This window comes from Balaenoptera borealis, assembly GCF_965194805.1.
Source record: "Balaenoptera borealis genome assembly, chromosome: 12".
NCBI lineage: Eukaryota > Metazoa > Chordata > Mammalia > Artiodactyla > Balaenopteridae > Balaenoptera > Balaenoptera borealis.
This window is the reverse complement of record NC_138869.1, coordinates 9,231,823-9,247,561: the sequence shown is the minus strand read 5'-3', so window position 1 is coordinate 9,247,561 and position 15,739 is coordinate 9,231,823. Positions and strand designations below refer to the sequence as shown.

The window sequence follows — 15,739 nt, the reverse complement described above, 5'->3', positions numbered from 1 at the left end:
TGTTAACTAAACGTATTGTGGTAATCATTTCACAATTTATGTAAGTCGAACCATCATGCTGTACACTTTAAACTTATACAGTGATATATGTCAATTATTTCTCAATAAAAGTGGGGGGAAAAAACTCTGTCAAACTAAAAATCATTGGATTGTACATTTAAAATGTACGGTATTTAGGGACTTCCCTGGCTGCCAATGCAGGGGACACGGGTTTGAGCCCTGGTCTGGGAAAATACCACATGCCGTGGAGCAACAAAAGCTGTGCGCCACAACTGCCTGCGCTCTAGAGCCCGCGAGCCACAGCTACTGAGCCCACACACCTAGAGCGCCAGCTCCGCAACAAGAGAAGCCACCGCAATGAGAACCTTACGCATTGCAAGGAAGAGTGGCCCCTGCTCACCACAACTAGAGAAAGCCCACGCGCAGCAATGAAGACCCAACGTGGCCAAAAATAAATAAATAAATAAATAAATTTATTTTAGAAAAAAAAGAAGAAGAAGTGGGATGCATGCAGCACTTCTATGCTGGAGTGTAGACTGCTGAGCCGTGTCAATCTGACTACCTAAATGGCAGGCAAGGAAATGGCGTTTTTCAGTGATAAATAAAATGGTCCTCTTTGAAGTCCCTATCCAGCTGTGGCTCTTAACTTCCTACTTTATGGGACAGGTGGAGGGCATGAATCTATTGAATTAAGCTCTGAACCTTCTCCGAGGTGATAACCATCCTCATAATGTTTTACTTTAAACTGCAAACAAGGACCAGCTGCCCTAGAGGAAAAAGAACTAGCCATCCCCAACCAATTAAGACGCTAGGACTGGAGCAAGCAATCCTGGGCAAGTAATTGATATGCTTCTTGAAATTACAGTTTTTATGCACCTTTGCTCCCCAAGGACGGCCAGGCCCAGAACAGGATGTTCAGTAAATGGGATTGGAAAAAGGTAAGGAAAGTAAGGCCTCAAGTCCAGAAGACTAGGGGGCTTTCTGGCTGGGTATCTATCAACCCCCTTTGGATGTGTCACGATAAGGGGAGCGGCAGGAAACGAAGCTGCCCAGAGTCCCCCAGGTCCATGCACGAGGAAGCTCGACCCCAAACTGCTCCTCAAACTCCAAACTTAAGATTCCCATGCCCCGCGTCCCGCCCCAGCCCCGCACCATGTGTCCGGGTCCCTCAGCGTAAAAAACACTGCTAAAGAAGTTTAAAAATTCTGTCAGAGGTTAATGAATACTTTAAATTTTTGCAATTAAAACTTTGACGCTTTAAGTGAATAATGAATACCAGTGGGAAGTACAAATGCGAAAGGGGGGGAGCAGAAAGTGTGCAGCGCCATTGGGTATGGGATAAAAACCAGGTGATCCTAAATATGCTCTTCTTTCTTTTTCTTTTTCTTTTTTTTAAGAATGTCATCGAAAAGAACTTGAGGAAAAGAACAGAACAAAACAAAACACCCGCAGACCACTGTGCGAAGGCGAGACCCGCGGGCCTGGAGAGGGAGGGCAGCTCCGGAACTCCACACCTCGGCTCTCCCCGACGTGACCGTGGGCATCTTCCTGGGCTCCGGCCGGTCCCTCCTCAGGGAAAATGGGACCATTTCTGGGTCGCCTCCCAGCGGCGGCTGTGAGGAACAAGCGAGGCCGGGCGCAGAGTAGGCGCTCCAGGGAAAGTGGGCGCGGCGAGCAGGAGTCCTACTGTGCGCGAGGCGGCGGCGGCCCGGCCGCTCCCCTCCCCCTCGAACGCCCGCCCGCCCCGCGCCCCCGCCCCCGCCCGCCCCCGGCCCGGCCTGGCTCAGCCGCTGCAGGCGGGGCCGACCGCACTCGGAGCCCGCGCCGGAGCCGCCGCCTGGGGCGCTCGGTCGGCCACCGGGACACCGGAGCGGACCGCCAGGCCACCGCCGCAGGTCAGAGTCGGGCTGCCAGGGGCGCTCGGGGCAGCGGCGCCGGGCGAGGGCCCGTGGACGGAGGGGCTCGCCGAGGGGCGCGGGGCCCCGGAGGGACCCGCGCTGAGGCGCGCTCCGGGGGGCAGGGGCCGACGGGCTCTCGGACGGAGGGGCCCCGGGCGGACGGGTCGTGGTCCGAGGGCACCGGGGCTGACAGGTCCCGGCCGAGGGTCGCGCCCTGAGGAGACGTCCCGGCGCAGGGCTAGTACACAGGCGGCGGAGGGCACGGGCTGCGCGCGACGCGCGCGGGGGAGAGCGGCGGTCCGCACCGGCGACGGGAGACCGTGCGCCCCGCGCGGCCGGGACGGGCCCCTCGGCGCGCGCCTGCCCGGGGGTCTGAGAGAACCCGGGTCTCCGAGCCCCGGCGAAAGTGGGCAGGGTCCAAGGGCTGCTCCCGGGGTACTTCGTGGCCGGGCGCGGGATCCCGTGCGGGTGCGTCCCGCGGCGACGGAGTCCGCCTCCAGCACCCAGACAGTGACCACTGCGGGGTCGTGGTGACAGTTAAGCTAGGGGCGCACTTGGGGGGCACCCAGCCTCGGTGCCCTTAAGCACCTTGCTGGCGGTGAGCCGAGTGGAAGGGCCGGGGACGGGGGCTGGCTTGCCCGGGGGCAGGGGATGGAGAGCGCGGCCCCCTCCCACCCCCGCAGTGGTCGGGAAGATGGCCTGCCGGCGCCGTGGCTCCTCCACGTGCCAGGCTCGATTCCTGCTCTTCGGAGCCTGACTGGGGTAGGTGGAGGTAGGGCAGCTTAACTGAAGTCTCTGGTCCCTCCGTGTAAGGGGTGGAAAGTGGGTGTGTATTTGTGGTACTTTCTGTCTCGGTATTTGGGGAGGAGCCTGAGGTAAGGAGGCAGAAACTGGGAGTAACCTATCTGCTGGTTTTATATAAGGTCACTTGTTAGGTAAAGAAGGGGCCTTTACCTCTGCTGGTGATCAGAAGGCTGCGTTTCTAAATCCTTCTTAACTCCCATTGCTTAGGTGAGTCGGCTTACTGTAACTGCACGTTGTTGAAATGTGTTGGTGATGCGTCCAAAATTTGCAAGATGATGATCATGATGATCGTGGTGATGATATTATATCGTTATTATTTTGTTGTGCTCTTGTTTTACCGCGAGAATTTAATTCACTTGGGTCTGAGGATAATGGTTGGGAAAATAGTGTCAATTATTTTAGGAAGCATAAAGTAAAAAAAAAAAGTCTGTCATGAAGAAGCTGAAGTTTTCTTCTTTTCCTTTCAAAATTGGGGTCAAAATGTAAAATTAATTTGTATAGATCATCGTCTGAAAACAAAACCAGGCAAGATGACTAACTGAGTTGTATGAAAAACTCGATTTTAAAGTACATTATTTTCATGTTAACTGTTTTTATCATTCATGAAACAAATTGTAACTGGAGTTATTGAGAGAGCAATGACTAACACCCTTTAGAAGGAGCTGGGCAGATCTTGGACAGATCCCAGGTATTCGGTGGCAGTCTTCTTGTTGATAGCTAAGTGATCAATCGCTGACTGAAAACAGGACCTCCTGATGGTCTAGATGATTTAGAAAACCCTTTTGGAATAGAGACTGACATAGACACTCATTGCAGCTTCTTTCTAAAGAAATACTTTCCACTCCTATGGAAGTTCTGTAGAAAATACTCAGAGATGCTACCAGTTAGCTTTTGCAGTGATATTTCAAAAGATCTTTTTCAAGTTTGAAAACAATTTTTGTGTTGTCTGTTTTCAATCAGATTCACTCTGAAGTTAATACGGCACCATAGTATTCTTTAATATACAAAATTGTAAAATGAATGCTGTTAGCTAAAAAGTGAGGTTTGTTACAAAAGCATCCATTTTTGTCTTCATGTGTACTTCTCATCATTCTCCTTTATTTAAATTATAATGATATTTGACACTTCACTTGCCGATGATTATATGTTAAATTTAAAGATCTTAGAATCAATTAGTGACCGACTGCTCCATCTTTTGCAAATCAGTGGAAGGGGGGAAAAACCTGGTGATTTAATTTTTAAATCAGAACTTTTTCATGTTTAAAAGTTTGTTTCTTGCTTTTATGATAACTGCTATGAAAACATGGCATCAGTGAAGTATAAAGTTTTGGAGAATTCCAGGCTAAGTTTTTTGGGCACTTTTTTTTCATTCTTTTAAGTTTAAAAGCATATAATTTCTTTTTTTAATTAAAACTAAAATATTCACCAGCGTCATATTCTTTATTAAACTTAGAATATGTTGAAAATATTTTTGCAATTGGCATTTTTAATAATTAAATACACTATTTTTTTTGAAGGGACTAGTTTCCTTACTGTTCGTTTCTTTGTATATTTTTCAGAACTACATTTAAAAAACCATTAAATTGTAATTTTTTAAAATTCACAATATTAATTCCAAAATCCCTGTGACATTAAAGTTGTATTGTCCCTGTGTATTAAAATTTATACAGGAAAAAAAGTATGACTTTAGGAGTATGCATTAGAAATAATACATTACTGATCACAGCTAATTGCTCTTAGTAAGTTATATGACTATAAACAAATGCTTATTTTTCTCTTCTGTAATTCTCTGAAAATAAGGATGTTTGCCACTAACCCTAATTATCAAGTTCATTATGTATTCGAAAGCTGTGTGAGTGGCACAGCTGTGGAAACATACACAAGTATTAATAATACATTTCATTTAGTTTTCAAATTGTGAAATGGTTTTTAATAACGGGAGACTTTCATGAAAACAATATTAAAATAATACTTTACAAATGTTTTCTATATCCTGGTCTATTACTTTCTCTTCTTTCATAGGATTTATATATGCCCAATGGGTAGGACAGAAAATGTTGGTCTTTCTAATTTGTGGATGTTCTGCTGAATTCACTGTCACTTGAACTTGGAAATATAATAATGCCATAAGGTGTGGCAAATATACCGGAAGAATTTTTTGGTCTCATAGGATTCCACTAAATAAATATCAGCTGTAGAGGATTTTTTTGAATCACTAATCAAGAAAACTTGTTATAAGTCACCAGTCTATAGGCGTAAACATATGCCCCCTGACACCTTCAAAATTGTTAAACTGAATTTCTAACTTGCTTTTCTCATTTTTCCTAACAGATCTCCTCATGAGGGTAGCTGACCTCTCTTAAGGCCCTGTCCCTTTCTCTCTTAAGGCCTAAAAGCAACAAAAAGGGCAGCGATTTAAAATGCTTATTACAAAGGTCCTTTGAAACCGATCTAATTTGACTCCACAAAAGTACAATAAGATCTGTAAATAACCACCTTGCTAGCTAGCATAGATAGCCCCAGTGTATCAACATTCAGTTAGCTTCATAGCTTTCTAGATAAAATTTTCAAATTGAAGATTATTTATAATCTTCCTCGGCTTTGTCGTTTACTATTTGTATTGTATCACAATACAGAGGTAGGCTTGGGGGAGTTACATGGCATATCTTTTGAAGCTTATTTAATAAAAATGTCATATTTTAATTTTTATTTACCTACAATACTTAAGTAGGTTCTTGAAAGGAAATCAACTCAAATAAAATGGATCGCATTTTGGGGAAAACTTGTGGAGATGTTAAGACAACAGCTATCCCCGATAATGGTATATACTTAAATTATTTTTTTATTTTAAAAAACAGGTTTACATATTCTTCATATTTTTCTTCAACAGTCAATGCACACCTATGTTTTAATAACAATGTGAATGTTTACATTTTTAACCATTTTAATTATTATAGTGAGGCAAGTCACTTATCCATTCTAAATCTCCATTTCCTTATCAATGAAATGGGAAAAGTATTGCAATTATTGTTCTATGCTCTTTTTTTTGTATGATTTTCAGACTTTATCAGCAAACCTGTGTATCTTAAATGATATGACCTTGGCCCTGAATTTAATTGAGCTAATACTTTTCCAACTATTAATAGTTTACCCTAGTATTAATTTTGAGATTATTGTTAAGAATGAACTGAAGATAATGCTTGCCATGGGGTGATCAATTTATAAAATGTTTCTGAAATGAGAAATTTCATCATTATTCAGCTTAAAACTGTATTTCCTATTATCTGGTGACTTCGGACAAAAATCAGCCTAGGAATTATTTTTGTTTTACTGATAATATCTCTGTGAGTCCTGCGTAGACACAGTGTGTATCCTTTCGTGTTGGTTTCTATGTCTAATGCGTTTAGAAGGTGCAGGCTGTGCTTTTATTTGATAAAGTTCTATTCTTTACATATTTTTATGGTGCACCCTGTGAATACTTAATGTGTGTTTGTTTTCTAGTGAGGCCTATGATCCTTCAGATCAAAAGACATTTTAGTATCACAGCTTAAAGACTAAATAGTGACTGTGCTTGTTATAAAACTTGGGGCTCTTTCTAAGAAGCTGCAGCCAAAAAATAGACTCTTAGTGGCTTGAAAAGTGAATTTGCCTCCTAGGAACCCAACAGTTTACTAGTAGGGACTCACTGGAAAAGCATATAATTAACCGTGCATCATCCAAATAATAAATTTTAAATTCTCCTTATGGATTGTTAAATAATCCATTTTATTGTCTCCTTTGCAAGCAAGTAAGGGCCTTGGTTCCAGGCCTGAACCTCCCACCCTGTTCCCTGAGTATGCAGCTACAGAGCCCAAGTGGGGACCTAACTAAAAGGATGGGGGGGCAGAGGGCAAAGAATGGCTTAGGCCAGTGCCTGTAGATGAGTGTTCCATGTTTTCGGTGGCTTCCCCTATGCGGGTGGGGAGTGGGGAGCAGCCCTAATTTCTGCTCTCTTCACGGTCTAGTTTGGCTTTCTCAGAGCCATTGCTATACCTTCAGCTATTCCAGTGACCAGGCCATTCTCAACTTGAAAATCTTTGGAGGGACGGGGTGCAATGAGGTTCTTTTCTCTACTGTGACTTCTCAGATGTGAAGGAAAGAAATGAAGTCATCAATTCATGTACCATGAATCATTTACAATAGAGATTTAAAACCTTACAGGGAGGATTTACACTCAATCCTGTAATAGTTTAGTTCAATTTGCTTCAGTGTCTTGTTTAAGAAACATTTTTCTTCCACTTCACTGGTTTTTAGAAAATAAATTCATTGCTAGTTTTACCTGATTTTTTAAGGAGCACTTTAATTTGTGGACTCATTTAGGAGAATTGTAATATGTGGATAAGCCTCTCTGAGACACATTTCCTGACCTTCTGGGAAGAGTTCAGATTAGCGCAGACCTGGGGTGAGAAGTCTGCACAGTTTACCACAGATAAGGAGAAGGTAGATAGGAGGGAGAAAAGTAGGGAAATACCCTGAGTGGGAGTGTAAGAGATCTGCGTGTGCTCACTTCCCACACGCGGCGGGTTGCACAGTAACCGTACAGACACCTGAATGAAAGGGTTGGTTTCTAAGAATTTACCCTGCCCCTCGGTGACATCATAGACTTTTAGGACAGCTTTAAATTCTAAAGTTGCCACTTAGCACTGTTTCTCTCTTGGGCTCTATGAGTTGCTTCAGGAGAGAATCTGGGAAAGTGAATGGAAAGAGGATATTCTTATCCTGCATGTTTAAGGAGTAACGATTCCTTTACAGCGAAGGCGATGGGGAAACATACCTATCAGACTGCCAGGGGCAACGATGAGGTGCTGGAAAGAACTCCTTAACATTGACCCCACCCCACTGGCCGTCATTTTGCCGCCAACACCGTCTGTGTCCTTTGAAAGTTTGGAGTCCACTTGCAAAATGCCAGTATTTCCAGCAGGGTTAATTCTTTAAGACATCCTCAGCAAAAATTTGAAAGGTTAGTTCCTGGTGTGCTTGCTACCTGCAAGCAAGGCTTTTAAGGAATAGTAAACACACTTGGAATTTGAAAGAGGGGATCAGGAGAAGGAAAAATAAAATTAAAGTGATTCATGTCCCCAATTCTCCATAAACCAACCTTCACGAAACCAAATATGAAAATAGCCACTTGAAATAGCCGTGATAGGAAGGGATATGTTCTCCCACACATGAATTTGTTTTTCTCTTAAAAATCAACACACGAGAATTCCCTGGCAGTCCAGTAGTTAGAACTTAGTGCTTCCACTGCTAAGGGCCCAGGTTCGATCCCTGGCTGGGGAACTAAAATCCCACAAGCTGTGTGGTGTGGCAAAAAAAAAAAAAAAAAAAAAAAATCAACATGCACCGTAATTCTTCCTTGAACCATTTTTTTCCTTCAGAAAAACAAATTATCATTCCTAAATGTCAGTTTATCCAAGAAATCTTATCAAATTTAAGGCCAGGAGTTAGTAGTTGGTTAATGTAATTAGATATCTGAATATTACCTCTTGCTATGTCTTTTCTCTGTGACGTTAAACAAATTATGTAATCTCTTCATGAGTTAGTTCTTCCAGACTTTTAAAGTAGCTTTCTAATAGATTGAAATGAGAGGAGTCTTTCAATCATGTCATAAACAATATGCCAAAGACATATAAATAATGCCTAATACTTTGGCAGATCTACAGATCACAAAATTTTATACCTACTTTATTTTGCCTTTTTTTTTTTTTCCAAAAATAGTTATGGGAAGCCAATGTGTATCTGATAGAAATAGAAGCTTAGCAGCCACCTCCAAAGCAAGTTCATTAATTCTGTGAATCAGCTGATAGGCAGTGTTTAACAAGTATAGGCCACCCTCATGGGTATGACTAAGCATATTGCTTACTTGTCATTCACGTTTCCACAGTGTTACTGAAGTCTGAATCTAAATCAGAGAATCCCCAAGTCTTACTGTACTCAATGTTGTTCTTTTCTGTCAGTTGATATTACCTGGGTTTTGTAAACAAGGTTTTGATTGTGTATGGACAAGTACTTATAGAAAATCTTTCTCTTTTTTATATGGTGGATGGAGTTATGAAAGAGAACAAACACATGAATGGTATATATATAAATGAAGAAGATACTGTAACAAATTATTTGCATATGTTAATAAAATCCAGAAGAGTGAAGAAAACACTCAGGCATTTGCCATTGTAGGATTACTACATGTTTTCCTAAAGCGTTTGGAACTAATTAGAAATACCCTGGCTTTATTTAAAGGCAATATAATATATTTTTAAACTTTGTTTTCAACAAGGTCCAAGTTTGTTGACTTTTAGGACTAGAGCAGTGCAATGTCTACAAAAACATAGATTATTAATTTCTTGAAGCAGGTACTAACTGGTTTTATTCCTTTTTGTATCTCCAGCACATAGCATGGTACTTATTAGGTAGTTAATGCATGATTTTAAAAGAATAAAGAAATAATCTAAAGTGTGGTCCTTGGACCAGCAGCCTCAGCATCATCTGGGAACTTGGTAGAAATGCAAATTCTCGGGCCCCACCCCAGACCTACTGAATCAGAACCTCTGGGGATGGGGCCCGGTAATCCGTCTTTTAACAAGCCCTTCAGGGGATTCTCATGTGTACTGTTTGGAAACCTCTCACTCCAGATGATCCCTGCATCCCATCTGAGAGCCTAGAGCCCAATGCTCTGTGCAGTTAATTTGGATTATTTTTAGTAGGCCTTACTTTTGCCTATAGTTAAGTCCCTTGCCATATTATCCTATTGGTAGAATCTCTTGAGGTCATCCTGTAAAATTACCTCTGTTGGTCTGGCATTTTATTACTTAGAGAAGCTCAGTCTTGTTTTCAATAAGCTTGTGTCAGTAGAGGCTCCCCGGCTCCCGTCTTAGTCCAAGCATCACTGGTTCCTCTTACCTTAGAATGGTTGCCAGGAATCTTGAGCCTCCAAGTTCAAAGACTGGATTTTATAAAATCTCTGAGGATGATATGACCCTAGAGGACCCACATTAAACAGACTTACAAGATATGGATTTGTAAACTTCAGTTCCAGTTTAATAACAGTAGAAAATGTGCCAGTCCTAGTGATTGTTGATGATAGTTTTTTTTAAATCCTAAAATTCTATAATTCAGGAATTGAAGAAACTTGTACTCTTATGTGTAGCTGATGTCACTGTCACTTAGTTCTGCCTGCTAAAAAAGCAATTGGGCAATATATTGCACCCTCTGCTGCTATACCCTCACTTCTGAGATTTTTTTCCAAAGAAATGTAGGATATAGGACAAGCCACATACACAAAGACCTTCATACAAACATTGTTATAGGAACCAATATTTGGAAATAACTATTCAACAGCAGGGGAATGGTTAAGTAGATTATGGTATAATCACTAGGTGGAATGTTATGTAATCATCAATGACAAATTAGAAAACTAGAGCAAACTTGAAAAATATTTTTTAAAAAGTAACATAAAGAATGTATGTGCACCATTGATTGCAACCTTATATAAACATGTATATATGAAGTCTGGAAGGGACTATACAAAAATTATGACAGTTATATTAAAATAGTGAGGTATGGAGGGCTTTTTGTTTTTATATTTTTCTCTCTTCCAAAGTTTAGCCAGTAATATAAAATTACGTCTATAATTAAAAGCCTACATTTATTGCTTTTTTTTTAGTATGTCTATGACGCTGATCAGTAAAGATCAAGCAAAAAGTAAATTAAACATTGAGAACCCGTCTAGCTTTTGTATTCCTTTAAAGCCATTGAAGATAATGTGAGACACTACATGAATTCATTGCTGTTATACCCAGTTTTATTTCATACATAATTTTATTACATATATTGGGCTTGTCTGTACTCTGCTGGACTAGCCTGTATTTGGGAGGAAAAAATATCCCATCTTTGTTACAGCCTCTTAATTTTCTCAGCCATACATAAGGTTTGATTTTGTTGATTTCTTTGGGCCTGTGCACTCTTTGATCTTTAGCATACACCAACAACCAAGCTTTTTTTAAACACTGGTTTCCAGAGCTATTTTATTTTCAAGCCCCCCCTTTTAAGTTTTTTTCTAAAAAATATGTATATCTATTATGGGTTTTTTTTCCCTAAAATTAAATAACCTCAGGATAGAGTTGTCTTCTAAGTCTTGACAGAATACTGAACTTATAACCATAAATAGCTGATGGAGAAGCACATGAAGGTAAACTTCTACTACAAATGGTCATTACGAGACCTTGATGTAATTTGTGATAATAATTTTTAAAATAACAAGAGCTTTAAAATAGCAAATGACTAGAGGTTTCCCAAAATCTTGTCAGACCTCTAAGTGAATGCTGTAAAAGATATATATATATATATACACACACACACACACACACACACACACATACACAGCAATATATATATGTGTGTGTGTGTATACAATACACATACACAGAGCAATATCCTTTGAATTAATTAATTTTTCCTTTTTTCTGTTGCATTGTTCTAGAAATCCCAAAGGGAATATTAAGTAGTTTTGCCTTTGACCCAGATTACAGGTTACATTTTTCTTGTCACTTTCTTTGGAACTTCTTTTGAGAAATTTGTATCAGTCTGATGTCTTTGGAATAGTCTTTATCTAAATGAAAACAAAGTTTTAAAAGCTTTTTAGAAACTTTATATCAGAGATACTAAGTAATATTTCTCTCTTCTTTCTCCTCCCCCCGACCCTGCCCTGCCCTGCCCCTATCATTTCTTATGATTTAATTCTCAATACAGCCCAAGGCAAACCTCAGCTAACAAAACTCAGTTTATGGCTCTCAGAATTTGTGGGTAACACAAACTTGGTGATGATACCCCCCCAGAGCAAATCTACGGAGAAGAAGCTCCTTTTTAATGAAGACTTACTTCTTCAACAAAAATCTGTTGAGCTCCTACTTTGTGCCAAGAGCTGTTTTAGAGAAGGAGGGTAAAGCAATGAACAAGACAGACAAATACATCCCTCCTGACGTTCATGAGTATCGTTATCTAGATTTAACAAGGATGTTAATGGGAGAGATGGTGACTAAGAGGAGGCAATAGCCTAATCCCTGCCTTGTGACCAGGCAGCGTTGCCAGGCCAGCCTGGCAACGTGGAGCCAGGTGGCTATCTTTCAGTTATGTGTGAAGTAGGGAAAAACCTGTGTCCTTGAATATTTTTCCTAAATCTCTTATTATTACGTATTTTAGGTTATATGTATGTAGTATGTATCACATATAATGTATAATGTATTTACTATATTACTTTATTTCTCAGTAGTAAAGTTTATTAGCAAAAGATGTAGGAATGTATCTTTTGTTAATAAGCTATTAACTATTCTTGAAAATCCAAATGATAGGGTACTTACTCACTTTGCAGAAGAGTTATTTATTTTATAATATTCTCAAAATGGATATATTTAAGTGGTTAACTATCCAAGTGAATATAGTTCATAACTTTATTTACAAAAAAAGTTATTTACACCTAACAAAAATGTAAAACAAATTTCACTGGGACTATCCCTTTAAAATGAAAAAAAACACACAACTTTTTTCCCCTGGGAAATAAAGTTAGCTACTTACCTTTAAAAGCATATTTAGAACTTTTACATATTTGGAATATAATATTTGAGTAAAGGGAGACCCAGATCTTATTTCAAATGACCATCCTTTGGTCAATTTAAGTATTATAGCTATTTCCAACTTCTATATTCACAATCCAGTTGTCTGACTACCATTTCAGTTGTTTTTAAATTCGCAGAAAATATATTACTGACCACTTAGAGATAAATCCCGAACAACATGAAACTTTTGGGAAAAAATGATAAGGAAAATAGGTTTTGAAGGAATTTATATGAAGTTAAAAAGAATTAATTTTTTCATATACAGACATGGAATATTAGAGTGTATCTCAATGCAGATATAACCAAAACCTTCAAATTTTACAGATTTGACCACGGTTTATTCAAAATCCATAAACATTTATCAAATGACTGCTTGCTTTTCAGCACCAAATATCCTTATATAGGAAACAAAATCTGCCCACCTGGTGACATGGCCTTATAGATGGTGGGACAGGTGCTTTCCAGACCGGGTAGGGGAACCAGCAGCTAGCACTAGGCAGGCAAATAACCACACAGTGAAAGCTGAGAAAATAATTAAGTGATGGAACACAGCATATTGGCATGATTGTGTCTTTAGGCCATATCACGATTCATGTGTATTTGTTGTTTTGTTTGTTTTTTAATAAAGTGCAGCCATTCTGCCCATCCCCAACAGACGGTGATGCCTTTTTTAAAAATATTTATTTATTTTCTTTTTATTTTTTTTTTTTGTGGCTGTGTCAGGTCTTAGCTGCGGCACGCGAGCTCTTCGCTAAGGCGTGCGGGATCTTTCATTGCAGCACAGGCTCTTTGCTGTGGTGCTCAGGCTTCTCTCTAGTTGTGGCGTGCGGGGTTTTCTCTCTCTAGTTGTGGCGCATGGGCTCCAGGGCGCTTGGGCTCAGTAGTTGTGGCACACGGGCTTAGTTGCCCCGCAGCATGTGGGATCTTAGTTCCCTGACCAGGGGTCAAACCCGCGTCCCCTGCATTGGAAGGCAGATTCTTTACCACTGGACCACCAGGGAAGTCCCAATTCATGTGTATTTGACCATGCCTGCTGGAATGATCTCCAATCCTCACAAAATACAACGCATATACACAATTATTTTGTTCTTATTATGCATGTTAAGCTTTAAATGTCAGGTTGATTTCCTTTGTCATACAACGTGTGTGTGAAATATTTACCCTGGCCACCAGCTATTGAACTCAGAAGATGCAAACTAACTTTAATCTTGGCTGAAGTAAAACAATTAGAAGGGAGATCTACTCTGAAATGTAATTTTATGCGTTCCAGATTCTATATTACACGTTGTATTTGCTGATTGTTTGCTGTCAGGTCTTATAAGTTTTATGTGCAAGTTCTGTGTACCAAACAAAATTGTGAATTCCTAGAGAGTAGGGATGAATGTTGTAATTCTTCTTATTCCACTTACATATATATGCCCTGCATACCTTCCCTAATTCACAGCCTACATACAGTACAGGGGACTTGGGCGCATTATCAGTACTTTATAAGTACTTTAAACTTGGTTGGATATTGAGGACAACTTTGTGCTTTTTCAATGTGGGATTCTCAGTGCTACTGTTTTCTACATGTTTAGGGAATTCCCTAAATTACTCTCTAAAATGTTTATTTCTATTTTATTTAACATCTTTTGTAACACATAATGATATGAAATTAATGCCAGAAGAAATTTCCATTTTGCTCTCCTAAAGCGGGCAAAATGGGATATGAAAGGGAAAAAAATGTTAATTATAGCCTTCAGCATTCTAGGTTGGATCTTTTACTTGTTCTAGTCAGAAGAACAGGTTTTAAATGGCCTAAGGGCCAGAGCACTGTTTTATTTTCTTGCTTGGAGGCTTCCAGTGGCAACTGTAACAAATTCTGTTTAGTACTACAGCTGGAGAAAAGTTCATAAGGATGTGTGATACAAAATGTTACTTAGACTTGTTACTCATGCACAAAATAAAACCGGTTCCCTTTCAAACTTTTTGTCAATTGTTAGATAAAACACTACATAGTTTTAACCTATTCATTTGTTTTTAATATATAAAATAATTATACGCTTAGCGATTTCACGTATGAATCACAAGTATTATCACCATAATTGTTTAACAGTTAATCTCCTTTTACAAGGTAGATACGCATTTATGAGCCACTTCAAATCAAAAATACCAGACAAAGGAACTGATTTACATATAAAAGCAAAGCAAATAGATGAACCTTTTTTTATGTGGCCTTGTGACATCTCTGCATGCCAACTTTTCTCGGTAGACCTTCATCTGTGCTTGTAGAACGAAGGTAGGAGTCTCTTAGCAAGAGATCAACGCAGGGAATTTGCACCCTCTCCACCCTTGGGCACCCTGCCATCATCTTCCTGCAGCCACACCTGTTCATCCCCTACCAGAGCAAAGAGGTGACCCGTACCTATACGTACAACACTGAGAAGCACAATGGCAGGGAGGAGACCATGATAGAAGGAAGGATAAGAACTGACATGGGTTTGAAGCTCTCTCTCACTGATGATCAAGACTTCACTTTCCTTAACTTGCTCCTCATTCATAAACAGCCGGACACGATGAGTTGCATACAGCTTCAGTAGTTTCTAGGCACAAAGGGAGACAGCACAGCTCCTAGACCTAGGAGTTTATAATCTACATGAATCAAAAAGGGGTAACGTTGAAGCAGTTAACCAAAAATTCAAAGCACCATGTGATTAAAGACTAAACTAAAGAAGGCAGAAAACAAGCACTACGAAAATTCAGAAAATGGCGAGATCGGTGTGGAGTGGAGGATGAATCCAGGAAAAGCCTGTAGAGCATATGGGGGTTGAACTAGATATCAAAAGTTGAGGGATTGGGCTTCCCTGGTGGTGCAGTGGTTGAGAATCTCCCTGCCAATGCAGGGGACATGGGTTCGAGCCCTGGTCTGGGAAGATCCCACATGCCACAGAGCAACTGGGCCCGTGAGCCACAACTACCGAGCCTGCGCGTCTGGAGCCTGTGCTCCGCAACAAGAGAGGCCGCGATAGTGAGAGACCCGCGCACCGCGATGAAGAGTGGCCCCCGCTTGCCACAACTAGAGAAAGCCCTTGCACAGAAACGAAGACCCAGCACAGCCAAAAATAAATAAATAAATAAATTAAAAATTAAAAAAAAAAAAAAAAAGTTGAGGGATTGACAGGGTAACCTTAAGAAAAATGACTTTAAAAATATACAGGGAAAGAAACAGAAAGGAATCCAAGTATGATTCCGTTAATATGAAATACCCAGGCTAGGCAGATCCGTAGAGATAGAAAGCAAATTGGTGGTTGCCAGGGCGTGGGGACGGGGCAGGGGGAGTGACTGCTTGATGGGTGCAGGATTTCCTTTTGAGGTGATGAAATGTTTTTGAACTTGATAGAGTTGACGGTT

The 15,739-nt window shown here is 40.4% G+C and overlaps 1 protein-coding gene and 1 long non-coding RNA gene across 4 annotated transcripts in view; one reads left to right on the top strand and one right to left on the bottom strand.

The window, feature by feature from the left end:
* LOC309608296 overlaps positions 1-15,739 on the bottom strand; it is a 109,127-nt gene that overhangs the window by 47,709 nt on the left and 45,679 nt on the right. The gene's annotated exons all lie outside the window — the stretch shown is intronic.
* Positions 1,741-15,739, top strand: part of PPARG (peroxisome proliferator activated receptor gamma) — a 131,530-nt gene continuing 117,531 nt past the window's right edge. For 2 of the 3 annotated variants that reach the window (XM_082347933.1, XM_082347931.1), the window contains exon 1: positions 1,741-1,895. The gene's annotated coding sequence lies outside the window, so the exon portion shown is untranslated. Of the gene's footprint in view, positions 1,896-2,205; positions 2,910-15,739 lie in introns of those variants that run through there. The other variant, XM_082347932.1, reaches the window with a different exon arrangement.